Raw genomic sequence first — 10,726 nt, 5'->3', positions numbered from 1 at the left:
AACGACGCCTTTTAGATTTACTAAGGTTTGACGTGTTTAGTAACTTTACCAGTGGCAGTAGCCAGACGAAGAGGGCGATGTGTGACACACTTAGACTTTCTAATTTGTCTAACGGTAGAGGGCGAGACATCAAAATGAAAACAATAACAATATTTCAGGGCTGTAAATAACATTTGTAAATGAGAATATCCTGGCTGAACTACTGTTCTCAGAAGTATTCGAAAAATAATAAGATTTATTAATGCTTTTTGACACATCAGGGCCATTTAATGATTAATTGACATGAAATTATTACATATGGCTCCTTTCACTAAATATTTGCAAACCGTCTTAAAAGTATGGCGAATAAAAGCAATTGCAAAGTTAACAGTATGATTGTAATAATATTACTAATGCTCGGATTCCTGCCAATGGTATTTGAAGATCACATCTTAATTCAAAAGGTGTTTTTTGTTTAGATTTTTACACAACCAATACCATGAAATTGTATATTTATTTTAAACCTACTGACTGAAATTTGCAAGAGCTTATTTATTAGATGTGCGTCAATGTATTTTTACAACTGCCTTTCAAAACTTCTATTTAGGTTTTTAAACATTGAACAGAGTGATATTCCTGCATGTGTTCCATTTGTAATGAAGCTTTTGAATTTGAAAATGTTCTTTTTTTGAATCAGTTTTCTCCTCTTGAACGTAATAATCCAATCATCCATCTCTTTACTTTTATTATCACGTAAATGGTCCATAAATGCAATTTTTGGTCCAAGTCTAATACATTCATGACTGTCTCAGAAATGATGTAGTTTTAATACCAAATTATTTGTATTTTTCACCAAATACTATAACAAACTGCTTGTGGTTGGAGCATGGATGCTCTCCATCCAACCTTAATGTTCAGAATTTGCGAGTTCATGAATGCATCTCGCTGTGAATGTGTTTGGTGGAAAACCAGTAGGTTTCAAGGGTAATGGAGAAAGATGTGGGCAAGCTTAAGAATGCAGAGTTGGTTGGAACTGAACACTGATGCATCCGTGTTAAGGTTGTTAATACAGTTTAAAAGGACCATGAGACTTTGTGTCTCTCTGTCTGGACTTTACAATCTATTGCTAACATGTTTACTATAAACAGTACATCATATACAATGTAGCTTTTTCATTTCTGTTTCATTAAAATTGTGGAAGCTGTAGTCCATCCATCTTCTTCCACTGACCAGAGGTCGGGTTGCGGGGGCAGCAGCCTAAGCAGAGAAGCCCACACTTCCCTTTGTCCAGCTCTTCCCGGGGGATCCCGAGTCGTTTCCAGCCCAGCCGGGAAACATAGTGTCCCCAACATGTCCTGTGTCTTCCTTATGGCTTCTTACCGGTCGGCCTGTTCCTGGGAAGCATCTGGGAGGCATCTTGACCAGATTTCGAACCACCTCATCTGGCTTCTCAACGTGGAGGAGCAGCAGCTTTACTTTGAGCTCCTCTCGAATGATGGAGCTTCTCACCCTATTTCTAAGGGAGAGCCCCACCACCATACAGAGGAAACGCATTACGGTCGCTTGTACCTGTGATCTTGTCTTTTCCGTCATAAGCCAAAGCCCATGACCATAGGTGAGGATGGGAACGTAGATTGACCGGTAAATTGAGAGTTTTGCTTTCTGGCTCAGCTCCTCCTTTACCACAACAAATCGATAGGCCGCACAAATCTGCCTGTCCACCTCACAATCCACTCTTTCCCCACTTGGGAACAAGACTCCGAGGTACTTGAACTCCTCCACTTAGGGCAAGATCTGATCCCCACCCCGGAGATAGCGCTCCACCCCTTTCCGGGCGAGAACCATAGACTCAGACTCGGAGGTGCTGATTCTCATCCGTTTGCTTTACACTGAGCTGCAAATCGATCCAGTGAGAGTTGAAAATCCTGGCCAGATGAAGTCGTCAGGAATGCATAATCTGCAAAAGAGACTTAATCCTGCAGCCACCAAAGCAGATTCCCTCAACGCCCTGACTGCGCCTAAAAATTCTGTCCATACAAGTTATCAACAGAATTGGTGACAAAGGGCAGTCCTGGCGAAGTCCAACTCTCACTGGAAACGGGTCCGACATACTGCCGACAATGTGGACCAAGCTCTGACATTGATCATACAGGGAGCGGACCGCCACAATCAGACAGTCCGATACCCCATACTCTCTGAGCACTCCCCACAGGACTTCCAAGGGACGCGGTCTAATGCCTTGTCCAAGTCCACAAAGCACATGTATACTGGTTGGGCAAACTCCCATGCACCCTCAAGGATCCTGCCGAAAGTATAGAGCTGGTAAACAGTTCCATGACCAGGAAAAATCTGAAGTTTGACTATCCGGAGTAGCCTCCTCTCCAGTACACTTGAATAGACCTTACCTAGAAGGCTGAGTGTGATCCCACAATAGTTGGAACACACCCTTTGGTTCCCCTTCTTCAAGAGAGGAACCACCACCCCGGTCTGCCATGGCAAAGGTACCGCCCCCGATGCCCGGGTCTTGTCAACCAAAACAGCCCCATATCATCCAGAGACTTCAGGAACTCAAGGCGGATGGATCTCATCCACATTCGGGGCCTTGCCTCCAAGGAGCTTTTTAGCTACCTCGGCAACCTCAGCCCCAGAAATAGGAGAGCCCACCACAGATTCCCCAGGCACTGCTTCCTCATAGGAAGACTTGTAGGTGGGATTGAGAAGGTTTTCGAAGTATTCCCTCCACCGATCCACAACATCTTGAGTCGAGGTCAGCAGCACACCATCCTCACCATACACGGTGCACTGCTTCCCCCTCCTGAGGCGGCAGATGGTGGTCCAGTATCACTTCAAGTATTGTGTCCAAAACATGAGACCGCAAATCCGATGACCCAACCATGGTGTTTGTTATGGACAATCTGTGACAAGCACAAAAGTCCAATAACAAAACACCACGGGGGTTCAGATCCGGGCGGCCATTCCTCCCAATCAGACCTCTCCAGGTTTCACTGTCGTTGCAAATGTGAGCGTTGAAGTCTGTGCCTAGCCGGGCCCCATGGGAACAGGCCCAGCTACCAGGCGCTCGCCATCAAGCCACACCGGCGGGGATGGCTCCAGAGGGTAGGCCCCTGTGACCCGAGTCCGGGCGAGGGAAATCTGGGTCCTTGATTTTGATTTTCCAGGGGTCTTCGAGCTGCTCTGTCTGGTATCTCACCTCGGACCTGTTTGTCTTGAGAGACTTAGAAGTCCCCAGACGACAAAGCTCTTGGTATCATTGGGACATGCAAACTACTCTACCACGATAAGGTGACAGCTCAGAAAGGAGCTATATTCCAATTTGCCTTTTAATGGATTAATTGTGTGTGTGTGTGTGTGGGTGTGGGTGTGTGTGTGAGTGTGTGTATATATAAATATGTGTGTGTGTGTGTGTATATAATATGTCTATATAAATATATGTGCTTGTATGTATAAATATAAGTGTGTATGTACATTATGTATATATGTGCTTATATACACTACCGTTCAAAAGTTTGGGGTCACATTGAAATGTCCTTATTTTTGAAGGAAAAGCACTGTACTTTTCAATGAAGATAACTTTAAACTAGTCATAACTTTAAAGAAATACACTCTATACATTGCTAATGTGGTAAATGACTATTCTAGCTGCGAATGTCTGGTTTTTGGTGCAATATCTACATAGGTGTATAGAGGCCCATTTCCAGCAACTATCACTCCAGTGTTCGCACCGCTGCTGCACACTGCTCCCCTCACCTCCTAGGGGGTGAACAAGGGGATGGGTCAAATACAGAGGACAAATTTCACCACACCTAGTGTGTGTGTGACAATCATTGGTACTTTAACTTTAACTTTTTAACTAATGGTACAATGTGTTTGCTCATTGGCTCAGAAGGCTAATTGATGATTAGAAAACCCTTGTGCAATCATGTTCACACATCTGAAAACAGTTTAGCTCGTTACAGAAGCTACAAAACTGACCTTCCTTTGAGCAGATTGAGTTTCTGGAGCATCACATTTGTGGGGTCAATTAAACGCTCAAAATGGCCAGAAAAAGAGAACTTTCACCTGAAACTCGACAGTCTATTCTTGTTCTTAGAAATGAAGGCTATTCCACAAAATTGTTTGGGTGACCCCAAACTTTTGAACGGTTGTGTGTGTGTGTGTGTGTGTGTGTGTGTGTGTATATATGTATGTATATATATATATATATGTGTGTGTGTGTGTGTGTGTGTGTGTGTGTGTGTGTGTGTGTGTGTGTGTGTGTGTGTGTGTGTGTGTGTGTGTGTGTGTGTGTGTGTGTGTGTGTGTGTGTGTGTGTGTGTGTGTGTGTGTGTGTGTGTGTGTGTGTGTGTGTGTGTGTGTGTGTGTGTGTGTGTGTGTGTGTGTGGTGTGTGTGTGTGTGTGTGTGTGTGTGTATATGTGTGTGTGTGTGTATGTATATATATATATATATATGTGTGTGTGTGTGTGTATATATGTGTGTGTGTGTGTATATATATATTTATATTTATATATATATACACACACACACACACACACACACACACAATTATTACATCCTGAAAAAAACTTTGGATAAAATTGTTAACAAGTTTAGTGCAAATAAATAACATACACTCAAGTAAAACATTTGAAAACGTTACTGGATGACATTCTGATGATAAAATTGCATTTGTGTACAAATATTGGGGTTTTTCTTAAGTAATTTTAATTATGCAAGGAAGTAATCACTTGTGATTATTTATGATTAATCTGTTAAAAAAAATAATTTGACAGCCCTACTAAAAACCTTTGCATGCGATACAAATGAAACCCTCTTCTATTAATGGTGGCCTTGAAAGCATTATTGGTAGAACCACCTCAGAGACACGTCACACTGAATGTGATACAAAGAATCTTCAGGGTTTTTTTTAAATGTCTTTCAAGATTGTTATTGTTGAACAGTATTAAGTCACAAATATAATTTCATGTGGAGCAACATTACAAATAAAACAATAATCCTAGGTACATCAGTGTACCATTTTCCTTTAAAAAAACACTAATTTGTTTGAATTATCTAATTTGTGTATGAGTGATTTTCATGTTCTCCACAAAAGCATTTTCTGTGTCCCCCATTTTTGAGAGATAATAAGCAAGCCAGTCACATGATCGTGAGATGATGTGCTAGGAACCATAGAGCCCTTCCCCATCAACAAGAATGCTAATCAAGCAGAGTTTGTGAGAGCCAACAATTACTTTTGGAAAAACTATGATCTAGGACCTTATATTTTTGAGCTTGAACACAAAGAAAATGAGCAATAAGTTTTAGAAGCCGAGTGATGGATGCAGTTTCATTGTGCTACTATGGCATCCGCAGCATTGCTAGGTGCTAAATATACAAACTAACCACATTAAACCAATTGGTCGGTGCTAAATGTACAAACTAACCACATTAAACCAAAATAAAACAAACACTTACTGTAATAGTTACACTCTCGCTGGGATGCCGATAGACAGGACAATCGCATAATTCTGTTTAGATGAAGAATCAACCATAATATCATGAATGGTTAAAAAAAATTCCTGCAGGAAGCGTCTGTTGGGGTCTATTTCACCATATCGGGGATGACATTTGTCTACTACCAGGTGAGAGATGCATGAACTGTAATCTAGAATTAACTTTAAGCAAGTTTGAGACTAAGCAGAAGTAACCGCCGGCTTAGAGTGTGTCAACGATAGCAGTGTAAGTTAGCATTAGCTCACTGCTATCAATGTGCCGCTAGAACAGTCCGTCTGCGTTGATGCTTACAATAACAATACCGCTTATATTTGGATAATTTTCAGGTCATGACATGTAAATGGAGTTTTGCTGGCGGTTATAATGGGCGCAACAGAGGACCCTCGATCTGGTAACTCCATTGTTAGCTATTTCTTTACGATTTTGAATGCAGAAAAAAAGCCAAACTTATGTTGTTCTTGTCTTACGTAAAGATTGTAAATTATAAACACCACATCTCTTTTCAATTTTTGCTTATTTCCAGTATGACTGATCTGATAATATGGTCAGAGTGCAGAAGTGTTACTACAGTGATGTCAATCTTCGAAAAAACTTGAAGGTATTTGGAGCGGAATATTCAAAATAGCTGACTGAATCTGTGGCATCTTGTGATGTTTAAACGGTGTATTCAAATACTTTTCGGACTTTAAATACAATTGTATATGGTTTAATGGATAAGCATACAAAGTCAACTTGTTTTTCCACTCTACTAGTACTTTAAGAATCACTCATTTAGTGATTCCATTGGTTCAAAGATGTTCCTCTAGCGCCCACTTTCATACGCAGGCTATAAATAAGCAGGTGTGTTCCTGCAGTTGCCAGTTAGTTAAAAAACGGAGGTAAGTAAAGAACCTCTGCCCAATGTTCTTGTGTGGCTAGTTAATTGCTGGGTTGCAATCACGTGACCTCAAGGCACTTTCGGGCTTTAGGCATTAGACTACTGTTTGATTACCTGCATCACAGTTTTGCCATTTATGGCAACGACGCGCCTCAGTGGGTTCTTTTTTCACTCAACTTAGTTTCGAGCCGGACGTATTTTTAAGTCAGCAACAAACATGGCAGCCCCTGTCAGACGATCATGCTTACAGTATTTAATACATCTTGCTCAAGACAATTTGGACTTCAGGTTACCGGTAAATGTTGATAAACTGTTGTTACATCATTTTTATATTTTGTTCATCAATAACAGTACTGATATTTGTGAAAGCAGCAGACATTTATTTGTCGTGTGCTAGCGGCCCGCTAACGCACTTGCAGACTTTAGCCCGCCTGTAGTCAACCTCTGTAACTGGAAGCCTTATTTATGTCAAACTACTACTAAAGCGGTAGTTATTTGTTATTTATCACTTTGCCAGATTGCATTAGTTACGTCATAAAATGTATTTGGTATCTAATTATGGAGCATATACTAGCTTTGTGTGGCTGTAACCACTTTCATTGCAAACCGTTTAGAATGATAGTTGTAATGTTTGTGGTCATTTTTCTCCAGGAGATTGAAGCTCTGCTGGCTCTTAGGGGGAAGAAAATCCATCCTGGGAGAAATTTCAAAGAAAAGGTAATTTTGTTATTAATGAATGGGTAACACATTTAGAAGTCTGTAATATTTATCATAGGTACTCTAATCTAAAACATAAATTCATCACGTTGTATAATTTTTAAATCATTAATCAGCATTTTATTGCATGACATACATATTTGATACATCAGGAAAACAACTTAAAGGAGAACTGCACTTTTTTTAAATTGTGCCTATCATTCATAATTCTTATGTAAGACAAACACACATATGTATATATATATATATATGTACATAAAGTGTTGTAATTATATTGTAAAATGGATGGATGGATGGACGTTTAAAACAAAACTGTTATTATTAATTAGTATACATTTTTTGAGCCTTTTTAGAGAAAATCATATCATTGTAGTACATTATGCAAATTACTCGATGTCATGGTGACCACGCCCCCACCGCCACAGGTATCTTGGCAGTTTATGGGAAACACTGTAAAGCGTTAATCGGTTTATTCGTGCATCGCTAAGTACCGAATTTGAGTGCCGTGCTGCTGTGATCGTGATGCTAAAGAGAAATATTTGTCTGCAGTTGACTTCCTGTGAAAAACATTAGTCTGTCATCTGCAATTCATGTCTGCAGTTGTTTTTATGGTGTGAAGTTTGTATTTTGTCTCATTATTATAATCATAATTCTTCAGAGTTTGCCCTGGCTCCCTGTTCATCTTAGAATTGATTTTAAAACCTTGCTGTTTGTTTTTAAAGCTTTACATGGACTCGCACCTCTTGGTGAGGGTGGTCGCATTTTTCCCTGCTCCTCCTCCTTCCCGCTTGCTTTCTTGTGTCCTTGTCTTTGTCCGAACTTTTTGAAGCCTCTTTTCTTGAGCTGTCCTCAAATCTAAACATCAAAATGAATTTGATCAACTGGACTCTCGACGCAATTGACAGTCTTTTCGACAAGGAAAAGAGGTTCGGGGGAGCCTGGCTGCCCTGATGGAACCATTGCTGCGGGGTACGTGAGAGACTCCTGGAATACTTGGAGAATCATGTGCCTCTCAGTCCTTTCCATCGAGGACGTGGAAGACATCTACCTATTTGGAGCTGTGATCGCAGGGAATTTGCTGATTGGGCTGGGCATTGCTCTGGTGTATCGTCAAATTCGGAAGACGATGGCAGCCACTCAAGGGGCCAACAGGCTGTTCAACGCAATGGAAGGATTGGGTCGTGCTGTGGGATCACAGACTGGAGCGATTGCTGATTTGAATCGCAAGGTTTGAGTTTGAGTTTGAGTTTGAGTTTATTTCGAACATGCAAGCATACAACATGATACATCACAATTTCAGTTTCTTTTCAACATGTTCGAAAAGGAGTAGGAAGAAGCAGAGCTTATTTAATCCTACCCCTTTTCTTTACATAACAGTTGCAAAACTTTTTGTTCACTCCTGTTCACAATTTTTTCACAATAAACTCCATAAGTAATTACAATAAAAATAAATAAATAAATAAATAATAGTAAGAATTTACTAATAATAATTGGTGAAGTAAGTCATATTTCATATGATGAGATAAGTAAGATTACTTTAAGAATGAATGAATGAATGGATGAAATAAATTGAGAATGTTTGTCATGGTTCTTCTTCATTGTACTTTGTAAACACTTTAAGTTTGAAGAGTTTCTTGAAGTGGATCATATTAGTACATTGTTTGATTGCTTTGCTTAATCCATTCCATAATTTAGGTAGATTCCATCTTGATGAAGTTAGAGAAAGAATAAATTGGAATTGTCAGAGCCAGCATACAGAGCAGGAATGTCATTGTTTTGACTGCTCGAAGAAAAAACAACATCTTAATCTACGATTTGACTCCCTCGAATGGCCTTGAGGAACAGGCTGTTTGAAAACACTCCCCTGAGGACTCCTCAAAGATGGACGCTTTTGACCTTTCCCTTTTTTTTCAAAAGCACCTGGGTCGGACTCTTGAACTCTTGAACTCTTGGGGCCGGCCTCGGCCCATAAAGACAATTCCAACATCTCACCCAAGTTAATTGGGCATACATGCACGCACACACCCCTCCCCAAATCAACGCCTTCACCACTGCTTAATTCCTCCGGGGTTGTGGGGGCTGAGTAGCGCTCAACAGCAGCTGCCGGCCTCCAAAGTCCTGTTGGATGACTCTGTTGCGAGTTGTTGTGATTACATGTACCATGTTTATGTGTGCCATGCTATGTGAGGTTTTTTCCTCGGACTCAGTCTGGACCATTCCTGAGGGTCCAGCCTCAGACTGATATTTTTTTTACTCTCCCCCCCTTCCCCAATGTCACCTTTTTCCCACCTTTTTAAGGAGCGCCCTAAGTGGCTGATCCGTTGGCGGTCCCGTCTTGTCTCCCTGTAACGTATGTCTGCTCTTAGCGGGATTGTGCCGAAAATGTAATTTCAGTTCTTATGTGTCTTGTACATGTTAAGAATGGACAAATAAAGCTCTGATCTGATATCTCGGACCTCATCCAAATTTACAATCCTGCGTGCGCTCTGAGGTCCGAGAGCCAGCTCCAGCTCGTGGTGCCCAAGACCAGACTTAAAATCAGGGGAGACAGGGCCTTCTCTGTGGTCGGCCCTAAGCTCTGGAACACTCTGCCCCTCCATGTTCCAACTGCTCCCACAGTGGAGTGTTTTAAGTCTCGTCTTAAGACCCACTTTTATTCATTGGCTTTTAACACTACGTGAGTTGTGTGGTCCTCTGTTGTCCTGTGTTTTTAAAATTTTGATTTGTATTTACTGTTTTAATTGGTTTTACCCTTTAAAATCATTTTTAATCATATTTATTTTATATTGTTTTGTTTTATATGTATTTATTTTTTGTTTTTATTCAGTCATTGGTGAAGCTAAGGAAAATATTTGAATATTGTTTTTAATATTGTTGTGCAGCACTTTGGAAACATTTTGTTTAAATGTGCTATATAAATAAAGTGGATTGGATTGTCCTTTAGCTGTTGATGTCCCTGTTGTTCAGCAATGATTGCTCGCGATAACAAGAATCAGTATATGCTGTTGAGCCCAGGAGAGATTTATTCATCTACTTTATTAAGGATATTTTGTGCTAACAAATATCACCAAATACGCTTTAATGTGGTCATCTGTGTCGAATATAGCACCTGGCTTTCCTGCACAACAACTAAGTTTTTAGTTTCTGTTCTGAAAATGGGCAGCACAAATACGGTGGATTGGACCAACAATGACAATATTTATTACTAGGACTGAACATGACGTTAGTTTATATTTAGTACATATATTTAGGCATAGCAACCACAAAAGAACACCAACTAATGCGATCTCTTGTCCTTTCTTTTTGTTCTGCTCTCAAACACTACTAATATTGTAGAAATTAAACTCAATTGCATCTCAGAAAGTTGTTCAATCAAATCAAATGTTCAAACAAACATTTTACAAAGTGATCGCTGCAGACACGAGCATGGTCCGATAGTATTCCACAAGATGATGAAAGGGATATTTTAAAGAGCCATTCCCTTTGACGCACTTTTGTTTTTATGACTTCATTACCTTTGTGAGCCTCGTCTTTCAGGACTCTATGAAAGCTATTTGCTATTGCTATTTGAACGACTGGAACACCCAAGAACAGAACAGCAATATGGCATTTTTCTGCCCAAACTCTACACTCACTCTCAC

The sequence above is a fragment of the Entelurus aequoreus genome, linkage group LG11, assembly GCF_033978785.1.
Source record: "Entelurus aequoreus isolate RoL-2023_Sb linkage group LG11, RoL_Eaeq_v1.1, whole genome shotgun sequence".
NCBI classification, from domain to species: domain Eukaryota; kingdom Metazoa; phylum Chordata; class Actinopteri; order Syngnathiformes; family Syngnathidae; genus Entelurus; species Entelurus aequoreus.
This window is presented reverse-complemented; position numbering follows the sequence as displayed.